Source organism: Thalassophryne amazonica, chromosome 13 (genome assembly GCF_902500255.1).
Source record: "Thalassophryne amazonica chromosome 13, fThaAma1.1, whole genome shotgun sequence".
Classification (NCBI taxonomy): domain Eukaryota; kingdom Metazoa; phylum Chordata; class Actinopteri; order Batrachoidiformes; family Batrachoididae; genus Thalassophryne; species Thalassophryne amazonica.
The window spans coordinates 49,268,147-49,285,874 of record NC_047115.1 but is presented as its reverse complement, the minus strand read 5'-3'; positions in this window follow the sequence as shown (position 1 = coordinate 49,285,874).

Below are 17,728 nucleotides of genomic sequence, written 5' to 3'. Positions count from 1 at the left end.
ATGATCTAAATCAAAGGTTTTGCACATTCTTAGTACAGTTCAAGCTGTACAACTGGAATGATGGAAACACCATCCCCAGGCTGAAACAATGTCTGTCTAATGCATCCACTTTAGAACAGCATACCTGGTCAGATCAAGGATTCAGGAGGAGTGAATGGTGGCAGTGCATTCCTGATTAATGTAATTGTACAGGGCTGGTTCCCTGCAGCCAGCACGTACTGTTAACAGAAATACAAAGGCAGTGAAATACAGATAGATGCCCAAACCTTTGCTTTAAAAAGAGAACATTTTCTGTCAAGCTATAAAGGTATGGTGGATGTGGCTAGCCTACACGCACATTAATCATGCAAATTCTATGACCCCAAATCAGAAAAAGTTGGGACCATATGGAAATGCCCAACAACCCCCCCCCCCCCCCCGCTAAAAAACCCTAAACAACCCAGTGACTCTTGCTTTTTTCCACTTTTATTTTAGTGCATATGGTATAAACCAAAGATACTTCTTTGTGTTATAAACTTCACTTTATTTACTTGGTGATTCATTAATTTTCAGCTGCTTATTGGGGTCCGGGTTGCGGTGGCAGCAGAGCAAGCAGCTCATCCCACACTTCCCTATCCTCGGCCAAGTCCTGTAACCCTTCCTGGAAGATCCCAAGGCTTTCCTAAGCCATCTGGAAAATATAATCTCTCAGCATGTTCTGGGCCTCCTCCCATTAAAACGTGCCTGGAAGACCTCCTTAGGGTGATGACCAGGAAGCATCCTCACCAGATTCCCGAACCACCTCAACTGACTCCATGTGAAGAATTAGTGGCTTCACTCCGAATCCCTCACGAATAGTCAAGCTTCTCACCTTGTCTGGATTGTAGACTGGATTGTCTGGATTCTCATTTCTGCCACTTGTATTCGTGATCTTATTCTTTGTCATTACCTAAAGCTCATGACCATAGGTGAGGATAGGAATGTAAATCGACTGGTAAACTGAGAGCCTCGCCTTGTGGCTCAGTTACTTCTTTACCACAACAGTCCATTACAACATCCATAAAATTTCAGATGCTGCCCCAATCCGTCTATCGATCTCCTGCTCTAATTTACCCCCATTCATGAACAAAACCCAGAGATACTTAAACTCTTCCACTTGGGGCAGTAATCGTCCCCTCACCCAGAGGGGACAACCCACCAGTTTCTGACAGAGGACCATGGTCTCAGATTTGGAGGTGCTCATTCTCATCCCAGTCGCTTTACACTTGGCCTCAAACCTGCGCATTGGACGTCACTGCCCAATGAAGCCAACACAGCTATATCATCTGCAAAAAAGCAGAGATGCAACTCTGAGATCACCAACTAGGCACCCTCCAGTCCCTAACTGTACCTTGAAATCCTGTCCATGAACATCACAAAGAGGATTGGTAACAAGGGTCGGCCCTGCCACAGTCAATCTCCCACTGGAAACAGATCTGAAGTAATGCTGAGAATGTGGACACAGCTCCTACTTTGGTCACACAGAGACCGGATTGCACATTGCAGCAAATCCAGTACCTCATATTAACGCTGCACCCCCTACAGGATATCCGGTCATACACCTTTTCCAAGTCCACAAAACACATGTAAACTAGTTGGTCATACTCCCAAGACCACTCCAATATCCTTGCGAGGGTAAAGAGCTGGTCCACTGTTCCATTTTTTATTTTACTGTGCAAAAAGAAAGCCATATGTTAATCTTGTCCAGAAGGTGTACTACTTGCCAACTCTGGAGTGAATGATCACACAATGGAAACATGTATTGTGAGTTGATAAATCAATATTTCAGATCTGTTTTGGAAGAAATAGATGCTGTGTGCTCTAGACCAAATATGAAAAGGACCATCAAGTCGCAATTTACCTTCTGCCCTCACAGAAGTGTAATTTACACTACACTTTTGTGAGGGCCATATTAATGCAGATCGTGAGATGTTACAGCAAAAATATGCAGCCTTCAAGATGACATGATTCCCAGGGATGTCCGTGCACTTTTTTCAAGAAGGCAATGCAAAATAACATTCTGTACACATTACTAAGACATGACTGGAAGTAAAAGGCACAAATACTGGACTGGCTTGCCAACAGTTCTGACCAGTCCCCAGTAGAGAATGTTTGGAAAATTTGAAATGAAACATGCCACAATGATGACCCTGTACTACTCCATGCCTTAAGATGTGTTTATAAGAAGCATGTGAAAATATAACTCATAAAATGCTTCATTGCTTGGTATCCTCAATGCCAAAAGTTCAAAAGTGTTGTGAGAAGGAATGGCAACATTACTGAGTGGTAAATGCTTTAGTATCCCAACTTTTTGGGAATGTGTTACAGGCCTGAAAAGCAGGAATGGTTGAATATTAACAGATCAAATTAAGTTAAGTAGTTTTTAAAACTAGGTGTTACACTCCAGTGAAACTCATGTATAGAAAAATTATTGTTCATAATAATAATTACTGTAATGTTTTATATAGGGCTTTCCCAAGAATCAAAGCACTAAACAAAATAAACTCCAATACTAAAGCTATTAAATGGCAATAATAAAACATACACAACAACATAAATGTGGTTTATAATCATGTGTGACTTACTCTGTGGTGCATCTTATGTTGTTTTTTCTTTTCAAGAGGCATTTTTGAGAGGTGCAACTTATATACTGTGGAAAATACACTAACAGCAACAATCGCTATGTTTACATGGACAGCAATAATGTGATTATTATACTAAATAGGACAATATTTAATTTATGATGTTTACATGAGTTATTTTAAAGATATTACTTTCATATTCCTGTTTGTATATTGTAGAACATCATTTGATGAATAACTCTGCATTACGTCTCCTATGACTATGTGTTGAAAAATGCTGTTAAACTCCAATCGGACATCATAGTCTGATGAAGGTGTTTACGTGTCTATACGCCTCAATAATCAGAATAAGATGAGAATACTTCACATCTTAATTAGATTATTGTTTACTGTGATTATGACCTAACATGGGTTAACATAGTCAGAAAATGCTGTTTACATGGTAGTGTCTTATTCAGAATATGCTCTTAATCAGATTAAGGTTAGAATTGTAATTAGAAATTGTAAAGCGAGCTGTGTGTGTGTGTTTTGAATGAGCATTTTCCATACCATCCCAACTGATTTGGGGTTGTACATACATAAATGCTTGCTGATACGTCCTACCGAAATGTAACGTGCAAAGACCCAAACACACAATAACAGTCACTCTTATCTCGCTCCTTCTGCAAATGAAACACAGCCAAGAGTAACAGCGTCGAATGCAAAGTAATTGCAAATAGCCGAGAGACAACAACAGATCAAGATGAATTCAATTTGAATGGAAGGCTTGGCTTGACGCAATTAGCATAACCTTAATGCTCACTGTTGACAGGCTCTCAGGGGGCCTGAATCTGTTCTTGTATTTTGTTATTTGAGACTCGGAAATTCCCCAATGAGGCACAGACAGTGGAAGAGCAATAACTGCTTTTCACCGCTTCAGATCGGTGGAGCTCTGACGTGTGAGATGACTGTGACAGACGGCTTGGTGATATGTGTGTGTGTGTGTGTGTGTGTGTGGGAGTGTGTGAGCATGCGCACACACACACACACACACACACACACACACACACACACACACACACACACACACACACACACACACACACACACACACACACACACACACACACACAGTGAAGGCAAAACACAATTCACTACTTATTGCTGATGTACAGGAGACAACATGAACAACAAGGGAAGCAAATAAATGCTTATCTTCCACTGGAAATTGGTGCTAAATGTGGTTGCTGTGCATTTATATACAGTGGCCTCCAAAAGTAGTGGAACAATAAGGCCAATTTTCTATGGTCCTCTTCCTAATCAAGAGGACACGAGCAAATGTGGAAACCAAAAATACAAAATAAACAAAAAAACCATGTGCATCAATTCAACAATTCAAATCAAATCAAATCAATTTTATTTATATAGCGCCAAATCACAACAAACAGTTGCCCCAAGGTGCTTTATATTGTAAGGCAAAAGCCATACAATAATTACAGAAAAACCCCAACGGTCAAAACGACCCCCTGTGAGCAAGCACTTGGCGACAGTGGGAAATAACTAGCCTGTACCCTACCATGCCCTTCACTTGGGGAACCAAAATAATGGCGCAGTAACACAAGGGAGGAGCTAAGCCACAGCTGTCCATTGATTGTCTCATAGCAACATAGGAATGCATCATCACCCTGCGACAGCTTGCGTGCTATGCAGAACCCTGACAAAAATATATGTGAAATTTTAAATATCTACACAATGAAAAATGTCAATGAAAAGCAGCCACCTCCTCGCTTGAGGAGGTGCAGACATTTCGGGTGACCATTGAGAAGGAACAATGATGATGTTATGCTGCCCACCTCGATGACGTGCATGTTGATGTCTACCATGCTCCACCTATTAAACAAAGGGTACTGTTGGCACTGGAAATGCAAGCCAAGCCATGCTTAACCATAACGAGCTGGACTGACCCAGAGCACTCATTGGAAAATAAGCTTTTGATAGTGTCTGCCGTGGAGTGAGTAAAACCTCACTTCCAAGACCAAAAGATGTCACATCCTTGTGTTAGAATGCCTGCTTCCTACGCTAGGGACTGCAAGTTTAAGCCCACTGATGGCAAAGCCAAAGCAATGCATGTTACAAATGTACCTAAGCATGGATGCACTGCAAATATCCACAACATGAAAAGCAATTCACAACACAAAGGAAGTACCAACAACACAAAACAATGACTGATGGACTGTTCCGTTATTGCATTACAAAATAAAATACTGTACAAATGCCAATACAGCCTGCAATATAGAATAGCTACCTTGAGAGTAAAATTGTCACTGATGTGAACTTATTCAGACTTGCTGATCAGACATGTGCTATGGCAATTGTCCTGGATCAAGCCTAAGATTCAGGCTCCCAATGATTTATTTATTTCAGCAGTGACATTCATATCTGTGGGTCCATGACCTTTGAGATCAAGAGATGCCTGGGAAGATCTTAAGGAGGGTGTAATATGCATCTTTAATTTTACAGAAAGCTTTGGGATTTATTTTATTGCTGTATCTTGAAATAAATAATCTCTGCTTGAATGTGGATGTGGCACAGTTAATTTTATGCATGGTTACAATTAAAGACTAAGATTAAAATACAATACAGATTGTTGTTTGTTTGGGAGCAGAGTGCTTTCTTTAACTGGAGCAGCCAGTGGAGAGTAGCAGTCAGTGTGTATGCATATACATCCAGTCTCACGTTTTGTTTTCATGCTCCCGTGATAAAATGAGTCAACTTTTCCTGACGGGTTTTTTTTAAAACTCACTATTACTAACCCTACCCCCAACCCTAACCTTAACTATAACCTAATCCTACTCTTTCCCCCCACCCTAACCATAACCACCCCGACCCCCTGCTTCACTTTTAATTTCGTGCAGCCATCACAGAATGAATTAGAATGAATTCATGCTGCTGTGATGAAAATGAGGCGCTTTTTGTCATAATATCATGAACCAATAGATTAATGTATATTTCGTGCTGCTGAATCACAACTTGCCGTGAGACTGGGTTGCATATATGTTTGTATGATCATAGACTCACGTTTTGCTGACCTCTTCTAATCTCCTCTAGAAATATAGTATACATCTACGTGTATATTCCTATGAAAGGCATGCTGCACTTTTCAGCAGAAGACAGTTTTTCAGATGTTAACATACATTTTTGGTTTGTAGTAACTTGTTAGAAATACAGACATTAGTACATAGACTGCACACAGTACTGTTGTGAGCACACCCAGTAGTATTGGCCCTGCGATGGACTAGCAGTGTGATCTCACTTCCAGAGGAGGGAGTTCACGTTGTGTGTTCACCTTCTCTGTCCATATGTTTGTGTACAAGATAACTGAACAGTAGAGTTTCATTTCAATGATATTTTACTGAGAAATTTTTCAGGGATTCCAGAAGAGTTTTGGTGGTGATGAATGAAATCGTTTTTCTTTCATCTTTTCTTTGATATTCTCATTTTATGACACCATAAAGACTCATAATGCACACACTGGGCGCAAATGAACGGCCAATAGATGAGCCAAAAAGTAAGAAACATTGCACAACGTTGTGAAACATGCACAACGAATATACAGACAATCTCAGAATATAATTACAGTCAAATCACAAAGGTGACGTGTGGGCAGGCTCGAGGATAGAAGACGTCTGTCCTGAGATGAACCGGAACCACATGATTTCCTCCGCCACCGAACCCAGAGAATTCTGGAGCCGCCAAGTCCCGAATTCCCAGGTGATCACCGTCCCCGACTGTCGGATCTGGTACTGCTGGCGAGAACAAAGACAGTCAAGTGTGGGTGTGTGTACACCCAGTAACAACAGCGGTGGGAATGCCACCTCCACCTCTCACTCAATATGCTGATGTGTTTGCAGTGATCCCTCAGAGAAAAAGAGTGCCGTCCTGCACTCACTCAGCTTCCACAAAACAAGGGACCGGTACGCCTGCAAACACTCACAATGTACATATTACAGATAAACACAAAAAGGCTGAGGATATTACCTACAATGAAGTACGATATCTCGGCAACGAGGTGGAGATGACGTCTGGTCTTTATGGAGTGTGATAATGAAGAATGTGTGACAGCTGTCAGGAATTAATGAGTGACAGCTGTCACTCCCAGCTGTGTCCGTGGCGGCAGCGCCCTCTCGTGCCTGAAGCCCGCACTTCAGGCAGGGCGCACTTTGGTGGTGGGCCAGCAGTACCTCTTCTGGCGGCCCACACAACAGGACCCCCCCCTCAACGGGCGCCTCCTGGCGCCCGACCAGGTTTGTCGGGGTGTCGGCGGATGTTACGCAGCTGAGGGTCTGTTCCAGTTCTTGGTTGGCCCACTCTGCCTGTCCGTTCGTCTGTGGATGGTACCCGGACGAGAGGCTCACGGTGGCCCCCAGTTCCCTGCAGAAGCTCCTCCAGACGTGTGAGGAGAACTGGGGACCACGATCTGAGACGATGTCGGTGGGTATCCCATGCAGACGGACGACGTGGTGGACCAGGAGGTCTGCTGTCTCCTGGGCTGTTGGGAGCTTCGGGAGGGCCACGAAATGGGCCGCCTTGGAGAATCGGTCCACTATCGTGAAGATGGTGGTGTTGCCCTGGGACGGCAGGAGGCCCGTGACGAAATCCAGGCCGATGTGGGACCAGGGGCGATGAGGCACGGGTAACGGCTGAAGAAGTCCTTGGGACCTTTTATGGTCTGCCTTGCCCCTGGCACAGGTGGTGCAGGCCTGGATATATTCCCGGACGTCGGCCTCCATAGACGCCCACCAGAAGCGCTGCCGGACAACTGCCACGGTCCTTTGCACCCCTGGATGACAGGAGAGCTTGGAACTGTGACAGAAGTCCAAGACTGCAGCTTTGGCCTCTGGTGGGACATACAAACAGTTCTTCGGACCGGTTCCGGGGTCCGGGCTCCGTGCCAGGGCCTCCCGGACGGTCTTCTCCACGTCCCAGGTGAGGGTGGCCACGATAGCGGACTCCGGGATGATGGGCACCGGTGGATCCGACAGCACCGTTTTGACTTCGTCTTCGTGTACCCGGGACAAGGCATCTGATCTCTGGTTCTTGGTCCCGGGGCGGTAGGTGATCCGGAAGTCAAAACGTCCGAAGAACAGTGACCAGCGGGCTTGGCTGGGGTTCAGCCGCTTGGCGGTCCTGATATACTCCAGGTTCCGATGGTCAGTGAAAACCGTGAATGGCACAGACGCTCCTTCCAACAGGTGTCTCCACTCCTCAAGAGCCTCTTGCACTGCAAAGAGTTCTCGATTGCCGACGTCATAATTCCGTTCAGCTGGGGTCAACCTGCGAGAAAAGTAGGCACACGGGTGAAGAACCTTATCGGTCTCTCCGCTCTGGGATAGCACGGCTCCTATCCCTGAGTCAGAGGCGTCCACTTCAACCACGAACTGGCGGCTAGGGTCGGGCTGCACCAAAGCTGGCGCAGTAGAGAACCGTCGTTTCAACTCCTTGAACGCGGCTTCGCACCGATCCGACCAGGTGAAGGGGACTTTTGGAGAGGTCAGGGCTGTCAGGGGGCTAACTACCTGACTGTAGCCCTTAATGAACCTCCTATAGAAATTAGCGAAGCCGAGGAACTGTTGCAGCTTCCTATGGCTTGTTGGTTGGGGCCAATCTCTCACCGCCGCAACCTTGGCCGGATCAGGGGCGACGGAGTTAGAGGAGATGATAAACCCCAGGAAGGACAAAGACGTGCGGTGAAACTCGCACTTCTCGCCCTTCACAAACAGTCGGTTCTCTAATAACCGCTGCAGGACCTGATGTACATGCTGGACATGGGTCTCAGGATCCGGAGAAAAGATGAGAATATCGTCCAGATATACGAAGACGAATCGGTGCAGGAAGTCCCGCAAGACGTCGTTAACCAAGGCTTGGAACGTCGCGGGGGCGTTGGTGAGGCCGAACGGCATGACCAGGTACTCAAAGTGACCTAACGGGGTGTTAAATGCCGTCTTCCATTCGTCTCCCTTCCGGATCCGAACCAGGTGATACGTATTTCTAAGATCCAGCTTAGTAAAGATTTTGGCTCCATGCAGGGGGGTGAACACGGAATCCAACAATGGCAACGGGTATCGGTTGCGAACCGTAATCTCATTCAGCCCCCTGAAATCAATGCATGGACGGAGTCCGCCATCTTTCTTGCCCACAAAAAAGAAACCTGCCCCCATCGGGGAGGTGGAGTTCCGGATCAGCCCGGCAGCTAATGAGTCCCGGATGTAGGTCTCCATTGATTTGCGCTCAGGTCGTGAGAGGTTGTACAGCCTGCTGGACGGAAACTCAGCGCCTGGAACCAAATCAATGGCACAATCGTACGGACGGTGCGGGGGAAGGGTGAGTGCCAGATCCTTGCTGAAGACGTCAGCAAGATCGTGGTACTCAACCGGCACTGCCGTCAGATTGGGAGGGACTTTGACCTCCTCCTTAGCCTGTAAACTGGGGGGAACCGAGGATCCTAAACACACCCGATGGCAGGTTTCGCTCCACTGAACCACCACCCCAGACGGCCAATCAATCCGGGGATTGTGCTTCAACATCCATGGGAAGCCCAAAATCACGCGGGAGGTAGAAGGAGTTACAAAAAACTCAATCTCCTCCCGATGGTTTCCAGACACCACCAGAGTTACTGGTTGTGTCTTGTGTGTGATTAAAGGGAGGAGGGTGCCATCTAGTGCCCGCACCTGCACTGGCGAAGGAAGCGCCACCAGAGGGAGCCCTACCTCCCTTGCCCATCTGCTGTCTAGCAGACTCCCTTCTGACCCCGTGTCCACCAGTGCTGGGGCTTGAAGGGTTAAATCCCCGCTCAGGATTGTAACTGGGAGTCGTGTGGCAATCTGTGTGTGTCTCACTTGAATGTTTTGACCCCCCCTTAGCCCAGTCTCTAAGGGCGAGTGTTGTTGTTTTGGCCGTTTGGGGCAGTTTTTCTGTGTGTGCTCAGTTGAGCTGCAGAGAAAACACTCTCCACGGATCAGCCTCCTCATTTTGGCCCTGTGCGTTTCTCTAACAACGTCAGCAGCGGGAGCTGTTGCCCCACGGAGCGCTGTGGCTGTGGAGCGTGGGGAGGGTGGCGCCTTTTCGAACCCGGAAGGGAGAGGGGCGGCGCGTATCCCGTCACGTCCTTCGCCTCGCTCCCGACGGCGTTCCTCCAACCGATTGTCTAACCGTATAACGAGATCGATAAGCCCATCTAAATCCCGCGGTTCCTCCTTAGCTACCAGCTGCTCCTTCAGAACCAACGACAGTCCGTTTATGAAGGCGACGCGGAGCGCAACGTTATTCCAGCCGGACCTCGCAGCCGCGATGCGGAAGTTGACTGCATAAGCGGCTGCGCTCTTGCGTCCCTGTCTCATTGACAGCAGCACGGTTGAAGCGGTCTCTCCTCTGTTAGGGTGATCAAACACTGTTCTGAACTCCCCCACAAACCCAGTGTATGCTGATAACAACCGTGAGTTCTGTTCCCAGAGCGCCGTAGCCCAGGCGCGTGCTTTACCCCGAAGCAGAGCAATCACATAAGCTATTTTACTAGCATCTGACGCGTACATGACGGGACGTTGTGCGAAGACGAGCGAACACTGCATAAGAAAGTCCGCGCACGTCTCCGCACAACCTCCGTACGGCTCAGGAGGGCTTATGTATGCTTCAGGGGATGGTGGGAGGGGTTGTTGAACCACCACTGGAACGTTCATATCCTGCACAGGGTCGGCAGGAGGACGAGCTGCAGCAGCGCCCTGAGCGCTCGCCGCCATCTGTGCGGAGAGAGCCTCCACCCTGCGGTTCAGGAGGATGTTTTGCTCAGTCATCTGATCTAACCGAGCCGTAAAGGCGGTGAGAATGTGCTGCAGCTCACCAATCACGTCTCCTGCAGACGCCTGCGCTCCCTGCTCTCCCATTGGTCGTTCAACAACAGGGTGACGCCCCTGGGAGTCCATGACGCTGGCCGAGATATCCTGTTGTGAAAGTGTAGTGACACGGACCCACAACAGGGGGCGCAAATGAACGGCCAATAGATGAGCCAAAAAGTAACAATTTAATGTTGTGAAATGTGCAATCTCAGAATATAATTACAGTCAAATCACAAAGGTGACGTGTGGGCAGGCTCGAGGATAGAAGACGTCTGTCCTGAGATGAACCGGAACCACACGATTTCCTCCGCCACTGAACCCAGAGAATACTGGAGCCGCCAAGTCCCGAATTTCCAGGTGATCACCGTTCCCGACTGTCGGATCTGGTACTGCTGGCGAGAACAACGACAGTCAAGTGTGGGTGTGTGTACACCCAGTAACAACAGCGGTGGGAATGCCACCTCCACCTCTCACTCAATATGCTGATGTGTTTGCAGTGATCCCTCAGAGAAAAAGAGTGCCGTCCTGCACTCACTCAGCTTCCACAAAACAAGGGACCGGTACGCCTGCAAACACTCACAATGTACATATTACAGATAAACACAAAAAGGCTGAGGATATTACCTACAATGAAGTACGATATCTCGGCAACGAGGTGGAGATGACGTCTGGTCTTTATGGAGTGTGATGATGAAGAATGTGTGACAGCTGTCAGGAATTAATGAGTGACAGCTGTCACTCCCGGCTGTGTCCGTGGCGGCAGCGCCCTCTCGTGCCTGAAGCCCGCACTTCAGGCAGGGCGCCCTTTGGTGGTGGGCCAGCAGTACCTCTTCTGGCGGCCCACACAACACACACTTTCAAATTGAATAAATTCCCATACTTTTTTTATGTACATATTAGTAAGAAGGAAGGAGTCCAGGATCTGCCTTATACATAAATAGGCATATGCCAATGCTTAAAGTAGATCTGCATTGAAATAAATGTGGTCAGATTTCAGAAAGAAATAGCTGATATGTATTTACAAGACCCTTGTGAATGCAGTAAAGTAAATCTGTAAGCCCAAATTTGTAATTCAGCGGAGAAATCTTTGTTTAAAAATGACAAATTTGCAGCTAAAATTTAGCCCTCTGTGAAAACAGTTTGTACAGCCGTATCATTTCCATAACGTCAGGGACAAGACGACGCGCTCCCGCCTTCAGTCCGATCCCGCATTGAAATTGATTTTATCTGTTAGTAATGCTACTTATACACGTCCTGGTTTCAACATCCAAAAGTAAGCTGCAATGAATGTGAGATACAGATCTGTGTGCTCAGATCAGCAACGACATCGACAGCGGGCGCCATTCTTCCTCTACCGCTCTCTGCCTCCGCTGCGCTTATTAAGTCTGCGGGCTCGTTAACGAGCTCGTTAACTGCCGACGCGGGCCACTCACAACGCCTGTGTCTGCTTTGCAGCCGGTGTTGTGTCAGATTCAGCGCACAACACCGGCATCACCTCTCTGTCTACTGAATGGAGCTGCAGCACACTTGGCACAAGTCCTGAGATTACGCTCGCTGTTTTAATGCGAAGTGGCTGGTATACCTGTTGCTGCAAGGACAGAGTTGTTGCGGCAAAATCCACAGCACCGCACGTCTCGGCAATCGGAGCCCCAGAGCTCCATGGACGCTGAGAGAGGTTTATATATTTTTAATGACTGGGATTCTTTGCAGGTCTCGCCTCCATATCCCGCGATGGTACCGGAGGCGAAAGACAGTAGATTTTCATTGCGACACCACTCAATCAAACGGGCGTATGAAAAAGTCCCCCAAAATAATTTTCAAGCACAAACAAAAGAAATGTGTACTCACCAAACGTGCTGCAAGACAATATGAAGTTTTAAAAAAGTAGATCCTTCCGTATAAGACAAGAAAAAGGTGCAGATGCAAACTGACGTAAATCCACAAATTACAATTGGCGCAATGCATACTGGGAGAGGGTCTTGTCCGTGACGTCTCGGCAGCGTCCATGATGAGAGGGACAATTTGCGGAGGGCTAAATGTTAGCTGTAAATTTGTCATTTTCAAATGAAGATTTCTCTGTTGAATGACAGATCTGGGCTTGCAGATTTACTTTACTACATTCAGAAGGATCTCATGTGTAAATGTAAGTCATTTTTTGTTCAATAAATCTGACTGCATTTTTTTCAATGCAGGTCTCCTTTAAGCTTATGGGGGACAGGGCAGAATAACCCACCTGATCAAACAGAGCGGTGGTGTATGAGAGCCTTGAGACCTGATGAATCTCAGTGCACCAGAACAGACTGTATCCAGCAAATGTTGATGTAGACATTGTGAAGATGTCATGTTTTGACCCTGGCCCGGCCCTGTGTCATGTTTTGTCCCCTGTCTACGTCTGCTTTCCTCTCTTTGTCCTGCTGTCTGGCCCGGATCTTTGATTTTCTGTTTTTACCACTTTAGTTATACTTTAGCCACATGATGAGTTAGTTTAGTCTCTGCCTTTTATTTTCTTCTGTTCTTTCATTCTGCCTTTCACTTTAGTCATCTGTTGTACTTTTGCCACATTGTAGTGCCATCAAGTGGTAGGCACAGCTAACCAAAAACTTAGCTTCGATAACCGCTAATTCACTAATTGAAAAGTTAACTTTTATAATACTAAATCGATAAACAACAAAATTTAGCCGCTAACCGCTAACTTTTAGTACTGATGGCTAAGCACCGCTGAGACTTCAGAGCAGAATCAAAAGCGATCACAAACCCAATAATGAACAATAAGCCAGAGCTTCTGTCTTACATAATCAGACGACTGTGAGCTCAGTCCTCCTTCAAACAAAAGCAAGCAGCGCAGGCCATCTTATGTTACCAAGCGTGGAGGAGACATGAAGCGCAACACACTTTTCACTTATGGTTTTACTCATAAAGCACTAATTCTGGACAGATTGTCAGTATTAATGGTAACTGTGTCATTTTTACAGAGAGGAAATATCACACATATGAGATATCTTTTAAAGGAATGTGCTAAATTCTGAAGGTTTGAGCTTTGACAAACATATGTGCAGAAAGGCATTATGGGAAATCCATGTCTCTTTTGATCATCAAATACACATTTATTTGTAAAAACCAACACACATGTTACAGTAACTTGTGTGTTGGTTTTTACAAATAACTAAACCAACCAGGGAAGGAGAGTCATTTTTCCCTTAATGCTCTGTTAAAGCTCAAACTTTCAGAATTTAGCGTATTCCTTCAATGATGTGTCATATGTGTAATATTTTCACTCTGTAAATATGACAGAGTAAAAATCAGTTAACAGAGTCTGGAATTAGTTGTTTATGAGTAAAACCATGAGTAAAAAGTGTGTTATGCTTCATGTCTCCTCCACACTGTGTTATGTGTCGACGCGGATTGAGGAGCGAACCTGCGTCAGACAGAACCCAGCGCTAAAAATAACCAGAAAGCGGTTCCAACAACAAAAACAATTTATTTTTCACCTGTGCCTAAATAAAATGTACAAAACCAAAACCAACGTCCTTCTGGAGGAGTAACTGTTGGCACGCTCTCCAGCGCCCGCAAGGAGAGAAGTCCGGCGCTCCTGGACCCACTACCACCAGACAAACACCCCCCAGGTGGACACGACAAACTGACTCTCTGTGAAGCAAAGAAGATGTGAGGTAAGTCAGCAGTTACAACGTCTTTCAAAAGACACACGCTATCAGCAACACATTCAGGTCTGTACTTTTTATCTTTATGCAAATGAGCAGCTTCTCACAACAAGTGGAGGATCACTTATCCTGCACGCCACAGCAGTGAGAAGCAAACTGCACAATTCTCATCACAATTCAAGTATACTGTGTAACAAAACACCAAGTTACTATCAACAATTAGTCAAATACTTAATTACCTTTAATGTGTGCTGACAGCATGTGTCCTCACCCTTCCTTGCTCCACGGGCTCGATGTGTCAAACCCAGGTGCGGTCCTCAGCGTCTCACAAACGAACATCACAAGGTCGAGTTCCCGGCAGTTCTGCTTGAATCACACATGCCTTAAAAGCAGAACGCCATCCAATTATCTGCTTCAGCTGAAAGTCTTTAAGGTTGCATGTGAGCACCAGTCACAGGTGCTTCACGTGATGTTGATGAGGGTGAGGATTCTTCAGCCAGCACCTTCTCCACAGACAAATCAGTTTCCATGACACCTGAGGAGCAAAGAAAAGAAAAGAACACCAAAACATCCAGCCACACCCCCCAACACACAACAGTACCCCCCCATCAACGGGAAGCCTCCCGGCGACCGAACAGACCAGACCCGAGAACAGCACCTCCCTCCAGGGTCCACGTCAGGAAGTAGACAGCACCATGCTCCCAAGGTCCACCACAGACAGCAGGACAGGCACCGCAGCTGGAAGGCCGGCTGGAATCAACAAAGCCCCAAAACATACCCCAATACACTCCAACACACAGAAAAAAAACATAAAACCCACCCAAAACCTCCCCAGGGGACCGTCCCATCAAACCCCGGGAAGAAAAGAAAAACTCCCAAACGCCAAAACCCAACACAGCCCCACAAACACAATACAAACAGAAATGCATAAAAGAAAAACAACAAACAACCCCCCCAGAATGACCTGCAGAGTCCAACCCCCCCCAGAAGGCCTTCATCGCCAGTTCCAGGAGGAACAGCCAGAACCATGATCCCACACAGGTCTCCAGGTATACATGGAGCAAAACGGCGCCCCCCAGGGGACCGTACCATCAACCCCAGGAGGTACCCTCCCCACAACCCCGGAACCCCAGACCCGGTCACACTTGGCCAGTTGGCCCCAAGCCAATTCCCCCCCAGAGGACCGTCCCATCAACCCTGGAGGTGGAACCCGGACGGAAACAGAACAAAATCAAACATCAACCCCCGGAGGACTACCAAAAACAACCCCGGGGGGATATAAAACGACTGTAAACCCTGTTACCCTCCCCGGCACCTCGAAAGACCCCAGGTCCCTCCCAGAGCCTTCGGCGGCTCAGTTTTGGCGAACGGCTCAAAATATCAAGCCGGAGAAGGGAACAGAAAAAAACTAACCCAGCTCCAACCCCAAGGCGCAGCAGAGAACCGGAAATACATCCGGTGCCCCAACTCGACCATACCCCAGCCTCTCGGGAGGGGTGGAACTACCGAAATGGCGAACGGCAACAGATCGGCCCACCCCTCCGACTGAGGTAAGTCTCCGCTGCACCACACCCCGGCAACACCAATGACGAACGGTACAAAGGCTCACCGAGGCTGGAGTGGAACCGGGCCCTAACCAAACCAAAAAAAACGCCTCTAACACCCCCCCCCCCTAGGTGCAGAGGTCTTCTGAGAATGCTCAGCGTGACCAACCTGCACCACCCCACCACCCACAAGACAAACGGTCTTGGGGCAAGTGAGGTTGGGGTTAGGGATGTAGAGAAATAAAAAACAAAATAAAACGACCCAACAACCCAAACAGAAAATACCTAAAAACACATAAAAAATTAATAATGACGTGAGCTCAGGCGGACTTCCAACCGCCTAACAGTCACTCCACCAGATACGCCTCTGACTCCCCATACAATTATAACCCCTATTTAAGGAAAAAAACATTTACCCGTGCTAGATTTTTTTTTTATGTGTGTTATGTTGCCTGTCCTGGAACACTTGGAGACACGTCACCATTATTTCTCTTGACGTTTACATGTCGGGGCAATACAGTAATCTCTGCTCGTCCGAGCTGCATGGGCTCGTCAACAGGAGGAGCCAGAGGTCCCGTCGGAGGAGCCTCAGTGGGGCAAAGAAGAGGCGGCCCAGATCTGTGTCGGGGAAAGCCCTGAGACGAAAAAACCCGCTCTGATGGGCGTCCTCTCTTGCGTCCACGCTCCTTCATCCGATCATCTAGACGAATCACCAACGATATTAGCTCATCTAATTCGTTTGGCTCGTCACGGACTACCAGCTCGTCTTTCAATGACTCACCCAACCCATCTACAAATACGCCTCGTAAAACTGCGGCATTCCAACCTGTGGGTGACGGAGTTATCGGCACCGGTATCGATAGTGCCGCAGCTGGAGCAGCAGGAAGCAGAACGGCTTGCGCTGCAAGCTCCGTAACACGGGCGTCTGTTTGTTTAATTTGGTTCGCGAGATGCTGTAATTGCTCCCGTATGTTCTCCAAGTGTTCTTGAACTTTTTCGACAAAAGGAACCGCTTCTGCCGCTGGGTCCATTATGGAATGGCCGGGAACTACTGTTATGTGTCGACGCGGATTGAGGAGCGAACCTGCGTCAGACAGAACCCAGCGCTAAAAATAACCAGAAAGCGGTTCCAACAACAAAAACAATTTATTTTTCACCTGTGCCTAAATAAAATGTACAAAACCAAAACCAACGTCCTTCTGGAGGAGTGACTGTTGGCACGCTCTCCAGCGCCCGCAAGGAGAGAAGTCCGGCGCTCCTGGACCCACTACCACCAGACAAACACCCCCCAGGTGGACACGACAAACTGACTCTCTGTGAAGCAAAGAAGATGTGAGGTAAGTCAGCAGTTACAACGTCTTTCAAAAGACACACGCTATCAGCAACACATTCAGGTCTGTACTTTTTATCTTTATGCAAATGAGCAGCTTCTCACAACAAGTGGAGGATCACTTATCCTGCACGCCACAGCAGTGAGAAGCAAACTGCACAATTCTCATCACAATTCAAGTATACTGTGTAACAAAACACCAAGTTACTATCAACAATTAGTCAAATACTTAATTACCTTTAATGTGTGCTGACAGCATGTGTCCTCACCCTTCCTTGCTCCACGGGCTCGATGTGTCAAACCCAGGCGCGGTCCTCAGCGTCTCACAAACGAACATCACAAGGTCGAGTTCCCGGCAGTTCTGCTTGAATCACACATGCCTTAAAAGCAGAACGCCATCCAATTATCTGCTTCAGCTGAAAGTCTTTAAGGTTGCATGTGAGCACCAGTCACAGGTGCTTCACGTGATGTTGATGAGGGTGAGGAATCTTCAGCCAGCACCTTCTCCACAGACAAATCAGTTTCCATGCCACCTGAGGAGCAAAGAAAAGAAAAGAACACCAAAACATCCAGCCACACCCCCCAACACACAACACACTGTCTGTCTTTTCACATGTTGAAAAACCTTTTTTCTTTTCTTCTTCCTCCCTTTCTTCCTTGGGGTAACAGGCTGGCTCCGCTCTCTTCTAACTTCTAAGGACTGAGCTCACAGCTTTCTGACTATTAG